This window comes from Pseudophryne corroboree, chromosome 8 (assembly GCF_028390025.1).
Source record: "Pseudophryne corroboree isolate aPseCor3 chromosome 8, aPseCor3.hap2, whole genome shotgun sequence".
Taxonomy (NCBI): Eukaryota; Metazoa; Chordata; class Amphibia; order Anura; family Myobatrachidae; genus Pseudophryne; species Pseudophryne corroboree.
Window position 1 is genome coordinate 385,118,377 of NC_086451.1, and position 13,974 is coordinate 385,132,350.

Consider the following 13,974-nt stretch of genomic DNA (forward strand, 5'->3'; position numbering starts at 1 on the left):
AAACATCTTTCTTATCCATTAACCTGTTCAGCACAGGTGTCGGCAATCATACATTAAGAGGGAAATGCAGGAGCAGAGCATTGTGTCCCTCCTGGAGAGGGTCATGTTGGGAGGTATGTTGAGAGCCTGGCTGGGCCCAGGTATTTCCCAGGGGGTGTGGCCTAATCACAGGAGGCGTGGCCATACACCCTTAAAAAACAACAACCCACAGTCAATATAGTACTTTAAGCACCTCCATGGCCACACTGCAGCCCAGCACACAGCAGCATGTTCTGAGGAGAGGAGAAGAGCTGCAGCTGCTGCTGCCAGGTATGGGGGGAGGAAGGGGCTGGTCCCCCACTGGACCCCTCCATCAGACCTGGGCCTCGGTAATTGGTACTCCACCCCTCTCGACACCACTGGTTATAATACCCACTATTGCATTAGTTATAATTACTAGTCAAACTACTTTCACTTAATGCAAGGACACTTATAGGTCCTACACACTGGCCGATATTCCTCAAAGATATGAACGATCTTGTTCATTATTGAACGAGATAACGTTCATATCTTTGAGTGTGGAGTCACCAGCGATGAACGATGCGCAGCCCCGCGCTCGTTCATCCCTGGTCCCCCGTCGGATCTCGTCCATATTTGCCTGCACTGCTATGGAGCCGGGTGACGGGGGGAATGAAGAAACTTCACTCCCCCCGTCACTGCCCCCCCCCCCCGCCGCCGGGTCGGCCGTATCCGCCGTCGGGCAGCTCGGTGACGGATCTTTATATGTGTAGGGCCCATTAGAGGCAGATTTAATAATGAGTGATATTCATGTTATCACTCGTTACAGATGATAACTAATGTTCCAACCAATTAGCTCCTGTCTTATGTTTGAAAAATGACAGCTAGGAGCTGATTGGCTGGAGCACCATTTATCATTCGTAGTATGTGATAACAAGAATATCACTCATTGTTAAATCTGCCCCTCTAGTCCCTGAATGCGCATAGACTGGCCTTTAAATGCCTTTTACAAGCGGATAGCATATGCAGGGTATGCGATTAACAAACTACCAACGCCTGGATCCCTCACAGTGGTACAATGCCGGTGCCGGAATGCCGGCGCCACAGGCTTTTCTTCCTCTATGGGTGCCACGACACCCATAGAGGGAGAATGTAATGAGCCCGCAAGGGGCTTACTAGCGCTCGCCACTCTGCTGGCATCCTGGTGGGACGCCGGCATTGGTATTCTGACGGACGGCATCCCGGCTATCGGTATCTCATACTGATTCCATATGCAGTGGTGCCGAGAGGGGGGTGTAGGTACTTTTTACCTGGACTTGTTGGAGGATAACAGCGGGGGCCTGGATCACTTGCTCAGCGGGGACACTCTCCCCCTCTGCAGTGCTGCTGAGGGGGACAAATTAGTGACTGGGCCCTTTTATTGCTAATCTGATGAAGTTGGGCATTTTGGGTAGGGAAACATTGGGCAATAATACTAGGAGTATTTTGGAAAGTTTCTTACGTGAAAGAGACATGTACTGCCAGGGCCGTCTTAACAACATTGTAGGCCCTTGGCAAAGTGGGGCACTGGGGCCCCTATTCATTCATTCATTCATTCATTCATTCACAGGATTAAATAAAAAAAAGAGATAATAATTTACCCCTCCTGTGGCCCATTTTTTTGGGGACTGTCCCACTTTCCCACCTGCGAGCAGCAGTGTCCCGCGGTGGTGATGGGGCAGTTGGGAGGCTCCTGTCACTGCCCTGCCTAGCAGAGCAGCAGTGAATTGACGCAACAAGGCTCCTTGCTACGCCCGCCACAGGTTCTATTCCCACTCTGTGGATGTTGTGGACACCCACGAGTGGGTATAGACCCTTTCAGTCGGCATATGTTACATCTTCCACACCTGCAGTGCAACTTGGTTTTGCCCATTAGTGTGTTTTTTTGGTTTGCTAACAAACCTGAGCAACCCCCTTACTCCATGTTTCACAGTAGGCATGGGTGCAACAAAATGGTCTGTGCAAGGGACATGCTTATATCCTCACTCTAAAGGGACCCATACACTACAGCGATATGTCTGAGGCTGAAGTCGGAGGCGATTTCCCTTGAACTCTACCGGGAGCTTCCAGGGAGTGGTTCCTTACGATTCCATACGATTTGTTACATGTGTGACTTTTTTTGCATGCGATATGTCACGAGGCGACATATCGCATGCGGGTACAGTGGCGGGGAAAACACATGGCCATTAGGGGGTAAAAATTACTTTGGGCACAGAGAAACACAAGGTGCAGCATGGGGTTACAGTGGCGGTGAAAACACATGGCTTTAGGGGGTTAAAATGACTTTGGGCACACAGAAATAAATAAAATGTGAACAATAATTTATAATACAGTGTCAGTGTAATTACATTGGTGGACAGAGATTGGTGGTCAGTGTGGAAATACATACTTGGGCCAATAAAATTATCGATTCGATTGGATTTATCTGATGAGCTCTCCTGCTGCGTCGCTGCTGCTGCTGCCGCTGATGGGAGTGTCCTGAGAAAGTCAGTCAAACTTCCTATGATATATTGCAGGCGATATATCGCAGGCACAAAAAAACACACCTTTTTCCATACGATTCCAGGCGATTACGATATATCATTAATGCAGCACTAGCGACCTAGGGGATCCGACACAACGCTCATGGAAACGCGCATCGGATTGGAAACACCCCCAAAATGCACGATTCCATCTGATATATCGGCCTGTATGCCTGAAATTGGATGAAATCGGGCATCATCGTTCTAGTGTATGGGGCCCTTTAGGACACACATCTGCAAACTAGGAGAGCCTCTACATGTTCAAAAAGGTGGAAAAATCTAATAAAAGCTCACTGTGCAATGTCCAGCTGCGGATTGGGCCACCGTGACACTGGGGTATCCGGACTCCAGGTCGATAGCACAAAGGTCGACACACCGTAGGTCGACGCCAATTGGTCTACACACCTTAGGTCGACATGGACAAAAGGTCGACATGGACAAAAGGTCGACAGGAACAAGGTCGACATGGAAAAAGGTCGACATGAGTTTTTCACGATTTTTTTCTTTTTTTGAACCTTTTCATACTTAACGATCCACGTGGACTACGATTGGAACGGTAAAGTGTGCCGAGCGAAGCAGTAGCGGAGCGAAGGCACCATGCCCGAAGCATGGCGAGCGAAGCGAGCCATGCGAGGGGACGCGGTGCACTAATTGGGGTTCCCGGTCACTCTACGAATAAAACGACACCAAAAAAACATAAAAAACTCATGTCGACCTTTTTCCATGTCGACCTTTTGTCTATGTCGACCTACGGTGTGTCGACCAATTGGCGTCGACCTAAGGTGTGTCGACCTTTGTGCTGTCGACCCTCAGTCCCAGACCCGACACTGGTTAGTTCCAGCAGCGGCTCCTGCCCCTGGGCTTCAATGCTGTCCAAAGGCTGCAGGGGGGAGCCGAAGTTGTATGTAACATATGTCCTGGCTTCCTTCCCCGAGAATCAGAAGCCGCCGCTCAGGGGCTGGCTGGGCAGAGGGGCAGGGTGCCCTCTGCCCCCCGGGCCAGTGCAATTTAAGTGTTCCAGGGCCATTTTCTCACTGCATTCCCTGTGAAAAGCTGGGCCACTTGCTTGAGTCTGCCCCCCAGGCTGAAAGTTACCAGCCAGCCCCTGCTGCATGCCACACACTGCTCAGCCTGTTAATCGTCATTTAGCCTGCCCCCCGACTCCCATTGGCTGCTTTCACAGGAGTCCGGGGACAGGCTAAATGACCATTGACAGGCTGAGCAGTGTGTTCCGTGCAGCGGGTCTGCTGATTCCCGGGGGAAAGAAGCCAGGACATATGTTACATATAACTTCACATGTATGTTTATATGCCCTGGTCCACTCCCCGCTGCACACTTTGGACAGCGTTGGAGCCCTGGGGCAGCCACCGCCGCTGGTTAGGTCCCACTGGGCCAAGCCCATGTTCCTCTCAGGCTGGCTGGCACTATAGCAAGGCCAGCTGACACTGCCTGCCGGCTCTGGCCATTTCATATATTTGCCAGTGCCGGCTGCAGCGCTTCGGGATTTGTTTTCCACTGGTGAATGCAAATCTGAAACTGTCGTCTGCTCCATCTAGTGGGCACTTCTGGGTGCCATTAGCTGATAACGGCAGCGGCCCAGCATAGTATATGGAGCTCATGCTCTAGATACTGTCTCCTGCTCGGGGCTCTAGTTACCCAACCCTATCCCCAAAGCTAACAATAGAGTAACCACCCTAACACCACCGGGCCTCCAAAACACACCCATATCCCACCCTACCCCCTTGGTCTCTGGAACATATCTTATCCCTCTGGCCCCCTAAACATACATGTTCGCCCAGACCAGGGACACACACTACCCACTCTACCACACCCACCCCTGGCCAAAGGGACAGATATGATCCACCCTACCCCCCAGCTACAGGGACATATACTCCTGGCCCCTAGATACAGCACCCCCCAACCCAGGGATATACACTATCTACCCTACCCTCTGGCATAAACTCCCTATCCTAGCCCCACTACATACAGTACCTACCCAACCAACCAACCAGGGGACATACACTATCTACACTACCACCTCCCCGACCCAAGGGACATACACTGCCCACCTTATACCCCCCCCCCCCCCCAACCCAGGTTCCATACACTGGTACTGTTGCCAGCCTGGCATCGCAGTGATCACAATAAACTACAGCTCTCGAGAGTTCTTATGCCGGGAGCTAAACTGACGAATACACATTGCTCTTGGGGTACAGAGTCAAGCATGTAAGCAAGCACTGCCGACAGATCAGTCTTCAGTGAGGGACTGAGGCAATTATGTGTGTTTTATTCCCTGTGGTGACCAATGCTTTTCATTTTGTCCTGTGGGGAAAAATGTGTTGTTGTTTTTTTTGTAAGGAGTCAATGGGGGTCATTCCGAGTAGTTCGCTCTTTGCCGATTTTTCGCTACAGAGCGATTAGGGCGAAAATGCGCATGGTATGCAGTGCGCATGCGGTAAGTATTTTAGCACAAAACTTAGTAGATTTACTCACAGCCGAACAAAGAATTTCCATCGTTGAAGTGATCGAGTGTGATTGACAGGAAGTGGGTGTTTCTGGGCGGAAACTGGCCGTTTTTTGGGAGTGTGCGGAAAAACGCAGGCGTGCCAGGATAAAACGCGGGAGTGAAAAAGGGAAAAGGGCCCTAATTTGCACACCTTAATTAGGTAGTGAGGTGCTACTCTGCTTGAGACTTAGTAAAGTGTACAGAGGGAAAAGGTAGCAGGTGCACTATCTCACACTAGCTCAACCTGTAGTAACCAGAGGCACTTAGCATATTCCTGGCCAGGGCTATGAGCTTACCCACCGCATCAAGGTAGCCTCTCATTGGGTAAGTCCCTAACACTAACTATAGGGGTTCAGGTCCGGGGGGCAGGACACCCCAGAGCCACCCAGCCAGACAACCCCAGGGCATCGCAGGAGTGATAAAAATATAGGGTTAAAGAGGTAGGAGCAGCTGTTGCTGCATGTGTGACTAATGTGAGGAGTAAAAGAAAATTATGTGAAGGTGTTACATATATATAAAACAAACTATAAGTGCCATGGAGTGATGAAATAGTGTTAAATTGCGATGCCCCAGGGACACCCAGCCACGGCAGGCACAGGGAGCCCCGCACCCCAGAGAATTCCCCCCATTATGGACTGCCATATTATGGACCTGAACCCCTATAGTTAGTGTTAGGGACTTACCCAATGAGAGGCTACCTTGATGCGGTGGGTAAGCTCATAGCCCTGGCCAGGAATATGCTAAGTGCCTCTGGTTACTACAGGTTGAGCTAGTGTGAGATAGTGCACCTGCTACCTTTTCCCTCTGTACACTCATCCCAACAGAGCCACATCACCAGTAGCTACAGAAGTTACTCTTATATTATAGGTGGCTGATAACACACAGACTTTATCCCACCAGCAGCTTCACTTGTTATTCCACTTTCTTATGTACCCATTTGTCCCCACACCTTAGACTGTAAGCTTATTCGGGCATGGCCATCTTTGCCTTCTCAATTCATGTCATTGCACTGTACTAATGTGCCACTGGTGTATGTGTATCCCCTATGTACAGTACTATGGAACCCTTGTGTCACCATATAAATAAAAGCTAAAATAACACAACTGCACGTAATATGTTTGCATCATAGTCTCCCAGTGTACAGCACTGTGTAATGTCAGCACTTTATATATAAAAAAAACAATAAAAAGACAATTACAGTTCGAAATCGGTGTATAGTTTGTAAAGGCACCGGCATACTGAAAGAAGCCATTCACAAACTTACATTGCAAGAAAGGAAACCATTTAAGCTCCAATGTCGGTGGGTAAGCTCATAGCCCTGGCCAGGAATATGCTAAGTGCCTCTGGTTACTACAGGTTGAGCTAGTGTGAGACAGTGCACCTGCTACCTTTTCCCTCTGTACACTTTACTAAGTCTCAAGCAGAGTAGCACCTCACTACCTAATAAATGTGTGCAAATTAGGGCTCTTTCCCTCTGTAACTGATGTATTCATACATTTTTGAAGGTAGGAGACACCTTCACCCTAATTTAGCACCCTGCCCCACCCACCCCTCTGATTTTAAATAGTCCAACGCTCTAGCCTTTACATTTGGAATGAGCACACTGAGGTAAGACTCCTACATTTTTTTTCAATATGGCAGTCCATAATGGGGGGAATTCTCTGGGGTGCGGGGCTCCCTGTGCCTGCCGTGGCTGGGTGTCCCTGGGGCATCGCAATTTAACACTATTTCATCACTCCATGGCACTTATAGTTTGTTTTATATATATGTAACACCTTCGCATAATTTTATTTTACTCCTCACATTATTCACACATGCAGCAACAGCTGCTCCTACCTCTTTAACCCTATATTTTTATCACTCCTGCGATGCCCTGGGGTTGTCTGGCTGGGTGGCTCTGGGGTGTCCTGCCCCCCGGACCTGAACCCCTATAGGTAGTGTTAGGGACTTACCCAATGAGAGGCTACCTTGATGCGGTGGGTAAGCTCATAGCCCTGGCCAGGAATATGCTAAGTGCCTCTGGTTACTACAGGTTGAGCTAGTGTGAGATAGTGCACCTGCTACCTTTTCCCTCTAAAACGCGGGAGTGTCTGGAGAAACGGGGGAGTGGCTGGCCGAACGCAGGTCGTGTTTGTGACGTCAAACCAGGAACGAAACGGGCTGAGCTGATCGCAGTGTAGGAGTAAGTCTCGAGCTACTCAGAAACTGCTAAGAATTTTCCATTCGCAATTCTGCTAATCTTTCGTTCGCAATTCTGCTAAGCTAAGATACACTCCCAGAGGGCGGCGGCCTAGCGTGTGCAATGCTGATAAAATCTGCTAGCGAGCGAACAACTCGAAATGACCCCCAATGTTTTTGTCTTTTTTCTTGTTGAAGCAAATGTTGTTTTTTACCCTGTGAGGGGCAATGAGTTTAGGTTTTTTTGTCCTGTAGGGGTCCAGTGTGTTTGTTTTTATCCTGAGGGGGTTAATGTGTTTTGTTTTTTGACTGTAGGGGCCAGTGTGTGTGTGTGTTTTGTCTTGTGAGTGCCAATGTGTTTTCTTTTTTTCTTGTGCAATGTTTTTGTCTGTACACACGGCTAAAGTGCATTACACCTGTGTCTTGTTGGTGTCCGTACCAGTGGCGGAACTAGCGAGCGGTGGGCCCAGGTGCGACAAAATGCTTTGGGCCTCCCCACACACACATCCCATCCAAGTCCACCCCCTCACCCCTGGAGAGGATCTGGTGAGGGGGGCCTGCTCAGGGCCAGAGAAATGGATACCTAGCAACAGTGCCGTAACTAGACATTTTAGCACTGTGTGCAAGAAACGGCATCGGAGCCCCACCCCTGCATGCAAAACAGGGGCAGTGCACGCCGTAGGCGCGCGCAAAAATACATAGTGGCGTGGCTTCGTGGGGAAGGGGTGTGGCCACAAAATAATACCAATTCATAAAACGGTGCACAGTAGTCTCCATTCTTCAAATTACACCGCACAGTAGCACCACTACACCAGGTAGAGACCCTTTTACACCTTACAGCGGACAGATTCCTCTTTTTACACATAACGGCAGACAGCGTGCACTTTTTACACATAACGGCAGACAGCGTCCCCTTTTTACACATAACGGCAGACAGCGTGCCCTTGTTACACATAGCGGCAGACAGCGTACACGTTTTACACATAATGGCAGACAGCGTGCCCTTGTTAAACATAGCGGCAGACAGCGTACACTTTTTACACATAACGGCAGACAGTGTGCCCTTGTTAAACATAGCGGCAGACAGCGTCCCCTTTTTACACATTACGGCAGACAGCGTACACTTTTTACACATAACGGCAGACAGCGTCCCCTTTTTACACATTACGGCAGACAGCGTGCCCTCGTTACACATTACGGCAGACAGCGTGCCCTCGTTACACATTACGGCAGACAGCGTCCCCCTTTTTACACATTACGGCAGGCAGATTCCCCCTTTTTACACATAGCGGCAGGCAGATTCCCCATTTTTACACACAGCGGCAGGCAGTCCCCCCTTTTTACACATTGCGGCAGACAGATTCCCCATTTTTACACATTACGTCAGGCAGTCCCCCCTTTTTACACATTGCGGCAGGCAGATTCCCCCTTTTTACACATAGCGGCAGGCAGATTCCCCATTTTTACACATTACGTCAGGCAGTCCCCCCTTTTTACACATTGCGGCAGGCAGATTCCCCCTTTTTACACATAGCGGCAGGCAGATTCCCCATTTTTACACATTACGTCAGGCAGTCCCCCCTTTTTACACATTGCGGCAGGCAGATTCCCCCTTTTTACACATAGCGGCAGGCAGATTCCCCATTTTTACACATTACGTCAGGCAGTCCCCCCTTTTTACACATTACGTCAGGCAGTCCCCCCTTTTTACACATTGCGGCAAGCAGATTCCCCATTTTTACACATTGCGGCAGGCAGATTCCCCAGTTTTACACATTGCGGCAGGCAGATTCCCCCTTTTTTACACATAGCGGCAGGCAGTCCCCCATTTTTACACATAGCGGCAGGCAGTCCCCCATTTTTACACATAGCGGCAGGCAGTCCCAACAAAGAAAGAGAAAGGAAGAAAGGAAGAAAGAAAGAAAGAAGAATTATACTTATCCTCTCCGCTGGCTCAGGCTCCTCGGTGCAGCAGGGAGGTGGAGGAGGGAGCCGCAGCAGCGCTTTGTTACTGGTGGAGGCGCTGCTGCTGCTGCCCCTCTGCTTCACTATAGTCTGTCTTCCGAGAACAGCCTATAGTGAAGCAGAGGGGCAGCAGCAGCAGCGCCTCCACCAGTAACAAAGCGCTGCTGCGGCTCCCTCCTTCACCTCCCTCCTCCTCCTCCCCCCCGTCCGCGTCGCTGCTCCTCTCCTCTGTGGGCGGCTGTGCACTGCGGGCAGCGGTTGCCCGCAGCGCACAGCGGCATGTAATGAGTCAGTTTGACTCATTACATGCTTGGGCCCCTGGACAGAGGCGGACCCCAGTGCAACGCACTGCTTGCACTGCCGGTAGTTCCGCCTCTGGTCCGTACAGAGATGGAATACAATTTTAGATTCATGCACCAAGAAGTGTATTAGAAATGTGTTGGGCGTTCCTAGGTGGTTACAGAGGGATGGCTCAGACACAGGTGTAACGTAATATGGGCATGTTGCTGTAAGTGGTTGTTTATAGAGATGCTGAATTGCTCACAATGGAGGCCCACTGGATGATTTGCATCTAGTGTAGGTCTGGTGAAAGTTTCAATGGTGTGACCGATGGTGGTGTCTAAAGATGCACAAAGCAAAGCATGATTGTAGATTCTGTAGACGTCTCAGTCCTTGCACATTTGAATGCACGTCTGACTGTACACCAAGGAAGGACATTGAGCAGCATTAGCATAAAGTTGCAGACACAACGGCAACAAATGCAAGGAAGGCAGCAACTGCGCCCAACTCAGAAACAGGCCCTATGAGGAGGGATCCCGCCTCCTTTGACAGACCCCACCCTTGCAACAGACCATGCCCCAGGGCCGGTGCAAGGTTTCTCGGCACCCTAGGCAAAACTTCTGCCTTCTGCCCCTTCCCCCTACCCACCCTTCAGATGAAAGGCATGCTGCTCTCACCCCATCCCCCCTACTTTGTTAAATGTCTGCTGTTCTACCCCCCAAAAAATCTGCGTGCATGCTGCTGCTCATCCCCCCCAGTCTGTGTGCATGCCTGCTCCTTATCTCCCCCTCGCCACACCGCTGCTCTCGCCCTCTTTCTTTTATCAATGCAGAGACTGCACTGTGCAGCCACCTTACCTGCAGGCTGCAGTGCAGAGTTGGAACTGAGTAGTCTGTGAAAGAGCCTGGAATGAAGAGCAGTGCTGCATGTCACCCCCAGCCAGGACTCCAGGAGCTGTCAAAGTTGCTGCCTGTGCCGGGTGGAGCTGGAGGCTGCAATACGGGAGCTTAGCAGTCACGGCTACTGTAAGATACGCATTCTGGGGGATTGCAGTGGCTGTGAAAGGTAGGACTATGCTACCTTTCCTAGGCAGCTGCCTAAAGCTGCCTAGTGGAAGCTCCGGCCTGCCATGCCCCATTAGGACTGCTTACATCAATTTCACTGGCTGATTTTCCATCCCCATCCGCCCCTGGCAACATCATATAAAAAATATGACCTACCACTTTCAAACAATCCTGTTGATTAATTAATTAGCCTCCACCCCCTTACATAAATCTTCAACAACTAGAACTTTACTTAAAAATTAGAGTCAGTTGGCAATCATAACAAGAACTCCTTTTCAATCTGCGATATTGCAAGAGTCCAGTAGAGACTATTACCATTTGCAACCACCAGATGTCAGTGTGACTCCTAATATTGTCTAGCAATGCCATGTGGGTCAGTTTTATCCAGTAAGAGGATCAAATCACAGCAATAGCACATCCTGCCATTAACTCTTGGGGGTATATTTACTAAAGGTCGTTTTTCATTGATTACAAATATGTGAAAATTGATATTAAAAACAATGTTGTGTTTCAAGGGTTAAAACACACATTTACTAACAGATTATTATTTTTTAACTCAATTTTGAAGTGTTCGTAAATGTGTGTTTCAGCCTTGGCATTATAACATCGTTTTAGATCGATTTTCAGTGATTTATATTCGAAAAAAATCAATGAAAATCTTGATCTGCTTTAGGAGTTATGCCATCTTAAGGGGGAATTCAATTAGTCGTAGGGTTTACTGCTAATTACAGCACCTGCGGGTGTGGATCATAGGGTCGACTATGTCTAGGTCGACAATGTTTAGGTCGACACTAATGGTCGACAGGTTTTCAAGGTCGAAAGGTTCTAGGTCGACAGGTCAAAAGGTCGACATGAGTTTTTAAGGGGGGGGGGGTTTGTGTCGTTTTCTCCGTACAGTGACCGGGAACCCCAATTTGTGCACCGTGTCCGCTCGCCATGCTTCGGGCAAGGTTACTATTCCCAATCGTAGTCCGCGTGGATCGTTAAGTATGAAAAAGTAAAAAAGAAAAAGAAAAAAAATTGTGAAAAACTCATGTCGACCTTTTGGCCTGTGGACCTAGAGACCCTGTCGACCTTGAAAACATGTCGACCTAGTTACTGTCGACCTAAACATTGTCGACCTAGACACAGTCGACCTAGAGACCGGATCCCTTACCCTGCATTTCAATCGCAGAGGGTGGACTTTTTTTTGCAGCCTTTGGAGCTGTGAGGAAAAGTAGTCTGCAAGAAAAAAGCGCCATTAGGGGTTTAACGCACAGGGTAACCTATTGATTCCGCATTTTGTGTGAAATCAGCTGCGCGCTTTAAACCCTGATAATGCCTATATACTTAGACCGACGGTATAATGACACTATTCAATAGAGCATACATATTGGTATAGATTATCAATATTTAACTTGCTGATGTGCCCGGTTTCAACCGTGCAAAGGTTTTCTAGGCAGAGCATTTTACCACCTTTCACACCCTTAGGAGTCGAATCAAGCTATTTTCGGTACACCGCGCATGCATTCGCATTCATAGAGTGATTGCATCCCTGGATGCGATCACACTATGAGTGACAGCAGCGGCTGTTGCGGGGTCGACATTGTTGTGGCATGTTTGCGAAAACGGGGGAGGAGTCAGATCATTTTTTGGCGGCTGTGACACGAAAAATGGCGGCGGAACACCTGCATACGCAGCCTAGCTGCAGCTGCAGGGGGTCATCCTTAATGTCAGCCTCAGCGATGCAATTGTTTTGCGATCGCATCACTTGCCGTCAATTAGCATGCTGGGCAGCCTTGCCTTGCACTGGGCGGCCCCCAACATGCTACAGAATCGGTGGCAGAATCTGCAGTCCAACCTAGGGCCCGATTCAGACCTGATCGTTGTTTTATGAAATCACACAGCGGACGATTATTGAATGACTGTGCATGCGTATGCACCGCAATGCGCAGGCGCGTCATCAAACAGTGACAGGATGGTGCAAAAATTTCAATCGCACGGGCATTCGCTAGGTGATTGACAGGAAGAAGACGTTTGAGGGTGGTAACTGGTCATTTTCGGGGAGTGTCAGGAAAAATGCAGGTGTTCCCAAGCGTTTTCACGGTGGGTGTATGATGTCCAATCCGGCCTCGATCAGCCTGTTCTCATCGCACTGTAGGAGTAAGTCTTGGGCTACGCACAGACTGGAAAAATAATTCAATGGTAAGTGAGTTGCGAACGGATTTGCAGCTATCCGCTGTGTGGCGGAATTTTTGCACGGCGTACACATGCATTCACACACTTGCACGGGGCGGGTTTTCACTCTCCTTGGGCGGCGACTATCTGATCGCAGACCTCTGTAAATTTACAGCACAGCGAACAGGTCTGAATAAGGTTCCTGAATAGGGTCCTTAGGGCCTAATTCAGTAAGGATTGCAGATTCTGGTCTTTAGCAGAATCTGCAATCCATGCAATCGTATGCTGTGGGCCAGCCCATAGCAGGACAAGGCCACCCAGCATCCGACCCACCACCCACCCACTGCACTCACGCTCTAATTGTGATCGCAACACAGTGGACGCACAAACTAGTGAAGAGTCCTGCCACCATTTTTTTTCGAATGGAGCGGCTGCGTGTGACGACATGCAGTCACCTTGAAAACACAGCCGACACCCCCCCCCCACGCTGAAAATACTCGATCACTGCCCCCCCTCCCCCGCCTGCCCCGCGAACGCCTCTGCCTGTCAGTCACAGGCGTTCGCAGTTGATGTGGACCGACCACATTAACTGCGGGAGCATGGGCAAGACGGGACCTGCACATACATACGAGGGTCCTGTCACTTAAATTGCGGATGCATCGCGTTTGTACGGTGTCTAGTGATTCTACTGTGTAGCACTTTACAATTGGGAATGCCTAGTAATAAAACAAAAATTGGTATTAACTAAGACATGAGGTCCTTGCTTGTATGCATACAATGTATAGGGATGAATCAATTTAAACCTGTGGCTAAAACAAGCAAGATTTCCCTGCCTGCATATTCTGCGGTGTCCTGGCAGATGTCTGTGGTTAACTGAATCGGCCTACCCAACCTGCATAAAATATATATATACCACTTCATTAGTGATTGTAAAAGGGACGCATGGGTTATCTGGCACTATAGATATATACTTATACAGTCTATCTATCTATCTATCTATCTATCTATCTATCTATCTATCTATCTTTCTCTTACGTCCTAGAGGATGCTGGGGACTCCGTAAGGACCATGGGGTATAGACGGGCTCCACAGGAGACATGGGCACCTAAAAGAACTTTCTAGTATGGTGTGCACTGGCTCCTCCCTCTATGCCCCTCCTCCAGACCTCAGTTAGATCTTGTGCCCAGAGGAGATAGGGTGCATTACAGGGAGCTCTCCTGAGTTTTCTGTAAAAATAATTTTGTTAGGTTTTTTATTTTCAGGGAGC